At 41.3% G+C, this 5,000-nt stretch overlaps 1 protein-coding gene across 5 annotated transcripts in view; it reads left to right on the forward strand.

Annotated features, from left to right (window-relative positions):
* The window catches only part of LOC113808168 (homeotic protein ultrabithorax), a 945,716-nt gene that overhangs the window by 95,223 nt on the left and 845,493 nt on the right, over positions 1 to 5,000 (forward strand). The gene's annotated exons all lie outside the window — the stretch shown is intronic.

Below are 5,000 nucleotides of genomic sequence, written 5' to 3' on the forward strand. Positions count from 1 at the left end.
AGAAGTAGTGGAAAAGCAAAAACAAAATGTCGAATAAAGAAAAAATGAGGAAAACTCAAAAGGAAGGAGAAAAAAAACAATAACGAAAGAAAGAGAAAAACAAAAACAAAAACAAAAAATAAAAGATATAAAAGGAGGAAAGAAAAAGGAAAAGGTTGGAAAAGAGGGATAAAAGGAGAGAGATAAAGATAGAAAAGTGTATGGAAAAAAGGAAATAAAAATGATAAAGGCAATAAAAAGGAATAGGCGTGGGTCAAATGGAATAAGATATAAAAGGGGGTAGGTAAGGAAAAAAAGAAGAAGAAAAAAATTCAAGTACATTGGAAAGAAAGAAAAAGAAAGGAGGAAGAAAAAGCTAAAAAGGTGCGAAACAAAAACATGAAAAAAATAAAAATTGAAAATAGGAATAAAAAGAACAGAAAGAAAGAAAGCAAACCTCATATTGCAGCGACAAAAATAAACAAAAAGAAAACGAAAAAAAAACTGATACAGGGAAAAAAAAAGAAAACAGATAAAAGAATAACAAAACACAAAAATAGAGATAAAGGAAAAAACAAAAGAATAGAAGAAAACAAAGAATAGAAAACGGTGATGCAACGAAAAAACAAAAGACAAAACAATAAAAAAAGAAAAAACAAAACAAAAAAAGGAGGGAGGAGAGACAAGGATCAAAATAAACCACAATCTGAAATCCAATACAATCGTGATTTAAAAGAAAAAGAAGAAGAAGAAGAAGAAGAGAAAGAAAAACGAAGACTAAACCACTTCTTTGCACTCGTAACCCAACACCCAGGAGAATGTTTGCAATTGCACACGAGTAATCTCTCCCACTCACACGTGTCAGCAATGGGGGTTAAACAGCGCGACCTTTTGACCTCTGACCTGACCCGCTGGGACGCCCTCAAGCAACCGCACATGTTCTTGAGAGCCTTGTTATTTGTGTTTTATTGTTATTATTATTATTATTATTATTATTATTATTATTATTATTATTATTATTATTATCATTATTTATATTATTATTGTTGATATTATTCATTTTATCATTATTATCATTATCATTATTACTATTATTATCATTATCATTATTATTATTATTATCATTAATATTATTATTTTTATTATTATCATTATCATTATCATTGTTATTATTATTATCATTATTATTATTATTATTATTATTATTATTATCATTATTATTATTATTATTATTATTATTATTATTATCATTATTGCTATTATCATTATTATAACATTATTATTATTATTATTACTATTTTCATTATAATTATTATGGATTATATCTGGTGTGGTGTTTTCGTTGTGTATATTGTCGTTATCGTTGTCGTCATTAACACTATTATTATCATTGTAATTTCATTATCATTATTATCACTTTTTTGGTACTTACTATTATTAGTGATGGCATTATTATTATTATTATTATTACCATCATCATTATCGGATATTTTGTTATTGTTGTTATTATTATTTCATAATTGTTAATATATTCATCATTATCATTATCAATTATTTTGTCATTGGTATTGCTGTTATCATTATCATTATCACTGATATAAGTTTAATTATTTCTATCAATATCATTGTTATCACATTTGTCATTATTATCATCAGCATCTATATTAATTCTATTCTATTATTGTTATCACATTATTCTCATTATCATCATCATCATCATCATCATTATTGTAAATATCATTATTATTGCTATTATTTTCCTTCTCTCTCCATACCCTTTTTGCTTGGGTTATTTTGCATGTTCGCAATACATCCTGGTCTATTTTCACGACTGGATCGCGTGGGTGAATGATGCAGAATGTAAAGGCAAGATTTAAGACGGTCTTAAATCATGCAGGTGTGTTGTTTGATGTCCAGATTAAAAGCCTGTTTAAAAAAAAAAAGTCGAATAATTCTTCTTATTTATATTCGTATTCGTTATCTGTAGCAATAAAATGCATAGAAAGTGTAAAACATAGGTTGTTCTTTTTTCTATATTTACGTAAGCTCGTAAAATACAGAGAACTTCGCCATGCAGAAAAGCTTGTTTGAACTTTTTGCTTCTTCATATTTTTGCTTAAATAAACGACGTTTAAAAATTCGACCCCAGCCCTTAATCTATCCCTCTGATTTTCACGAGAATTAAACATATATTGTTTGCCTCATAACTCTCCCATATCAACCGCGGCCCTCACGACTGGGTGAGTGAGGGAACTTTGTGTTCTTTTGGAGGGTCTACAAAGTCCTCCCCTCTCTCTTACCCCCCTCCCCCTCCTTCCCTCTCCTTCCTTTCCCCTCTCATCCCCCTTCTCCGTTCCCCTCTCACCTTCCCTCCCCTCTCTTCGATTTCATCTCCTCTTTTCTCTTCTCACCCTCTCCTTCCTTCTTCCTCTCCCCTCTCATCCCCCTTCTCCGTACCCCTCTCTCCTCCCTTCCTCTCTCTTCAAATTCATCTCCCCTTTTCTCTTCTCACCCTCCCCTTCCTTCTTCCTCTCCCCTCTCATCCCCCTTCCACGTACCCCTCTCACCTTCCCTCCCCTCTCTTTGAATTCATCTCCCCTTTTCTCTTCCCACCCCCTTCCTTCTTCCTCTCCCCTCTCATCCCCCTTCTCTGTATCCTTCTTACCTCCCCTCCCTTTCTTCAAATTCATCTCCCTTTTTCTCTTCCCACCCTCCCCTTCCTTCTTCCTCTCCCCTCTCATCCCCTTCTCCGTTCCCCTCTCACCTCCCCTTCCCCTCTCTTCGAATTCATCACCTCTCGTCTCTTCCTCCTTCGCTGACGGAGATGGAAGACGGCAGATATACCCTTTCGACGAGAAGATTCGACCGTGATCATCGCAGCCATAATTCGCAAACGACTGAATAACCTGTTCGCCCCCGCAGAGTTGTTACGTGGTTTAGAAAGAGAATTATGTTAATATCCAGAGGTGTGCTGCCGGCAGTTACTACACTTGACGGCCTAATTTGCGTCTTCCCGTCATTATACAGTTGGTTCGGTAATTATATAACCCAATAAACTTCAACTAATACATAAATGCTTCATAACAGCAGCGAATACCTCTTCTTCATCTTGATAAAGTCTCAAGCAGTGGAAGAAGGAACCAAGAAGAAATCTTTGTGTCGCAAGAAGGAAAGAGATACTCGCTCACGGTGCCACTGGGTGTAGGAAAATGGGAGAAAGAGGGGGGGAGGGGGGAGAATGGACGTTAAAAGAGAGAGAGAGAGAGAGAGAGAGAGAGAGAGAGAGAGAGAGAGAGAGAGAGAGAGAGAGAGAGAGAGAGAGAGAGAGAGAGAGAGAGAGAGAAACGAAAGGCGAAAAAAATGAAAATTACGAGCTGCCTGATATACACGACCGTATTTTCAGATCAAGAGTATTTGTTTCTCCCACAGTTCAAGAAGCCTTGACTCGATGCTGCCCACTAATGTTTTTTCCCCTATTTTCTCCACCTATGAAGCAATGCAGCGAATGTCGCCAAAAACAGATAATAATAGATAGGAAAAAATCTCTTTAATTACCTCCTTGGCGCTTCGTCTTGGCCCCAGAATGCTCCCGGTGGCAGCCTCCAGTAAGTCAAGGGAGCGAGGGAAATATAATTGGCGAAATCAAGGCGTAAAACCACAGGCGGTGAGGACTGCATTAAGAGGTCATGGCTTGGTCATCCATCACCGCGATATGATGGGGATTATGAGGCCGTCGATGAGGATGCCTGCATGTAGGACACATAAATGCTAGCCTGAGATTATTAGCTTGGAGGCTGGGATAATCCGAAGCCTCCCAGATCGGATCGAGAGACGAAATTCACCCCCAGGGAGATATTTTAATAGAGCTGTGATATCGAAGAGAAACGCGGGCATACACATAGGATTACGGAGAGATACAGAGAGATGCGTTGCGGATTATGTGAGATTTGGATGTTACATGATCATTTGGCGGCTTCGGGGATTCATTAAGGCATTGAAACGTGTAAGGATTCGTCGTGTAGTACCGTTTACGTAACTATTGGGGAGCGAAAGGACTATAGTTCGTCTCAGGAACCATACTCGAGGTCATCCGAAGACGCTCGTAATCATAGGATAGACCGGTAGTGCATCCTTCTACTTCGAAAAGTGTTAGTTGTTCATAGGATGTTTATAGCTGGCACGAAATATTATCCCCAATAAAAAAAAAAAAAAATGGGACCGAAAAAAAAAGATATTGATGCAATGATTCCACCCCTTTCGCCACGGAGAACGCTAGATCAGTAACCAGCGGACACTTAAACTGTTGTTAAACCATCGAGAAGAGGACGGCCGGCGCTATCTTGGAAGCCATCGCGGGGGGCAGGGGGTTGGGGAGAGGAGGGGGGGAGAGGAGGAGGAGGGGGGAGGGGGTTGGGGGTTAGGCGAGAGGAGATGGAGGGGGGAGGGGGTTGGGGGTTAGGCGAGAAGAGATGGAGGGGGGAGGGGGAGAGAAGGGGGGAGAGGGAGAGGAGGGGGTAGGGGGAGAGGAGGAGGGGGGAGGGGGCGGGGGTTGGGGAGAGGAGGGGGCAGGGGGTTGGGTGTTGAGAAGGAGGAGGGGGGTGGGGGTTGGGGGAGAGGAGGGGGAGGGGGTTGGGGGTTGAGGAAGAGGAGGGGGAGGTGGCTGTGGGAGAGGAGGAAGAGGGGGCAGGGGATTGGGGGAGAGGAAGAGGAGGAGGGGGAGAGGAGGAGGATGGGGTTGGGGGTTAGGGGAGAGGAGGAAGGGGAGGGGTTGGGGGAGAGGAGGAGGAGGGGGAGGAGGTTGGGGGTTGAGGAAGAGAAGCGCTAGGGGGTTGGGGGAGAGGAGGAGGAGGAGGGGTTAGGGGGTTAGGAGAGAAGAGGAGGGGGGAGGGGGTGTTGGCAAGTGATGCCTCCGAGGGGCCACTGCTACATCATGGCCCGACGAAGCCCCCAAGGATGCCAGGGCGCGTGGGGCACCTTCATGCTTGAGCTAACACGCCAGATGCTCTCCTTTGCTTGTGGGA

Source organism: Penaeus vannamei, chromosome 35 (assembly GCF_042767895.1).
Source record: "Penaeus vannamei isolate JL-2024 chromosome 35, ASM4276789v1, whole genome shotgun sequence".
NCBI classification, from domain to species: domain Eukaryota; kingdom Metazoa; phylum Arthropoda; class Malacostraca; order Decapoda; family Penaeidae; genus Penaeus; species Penaeus vannamei.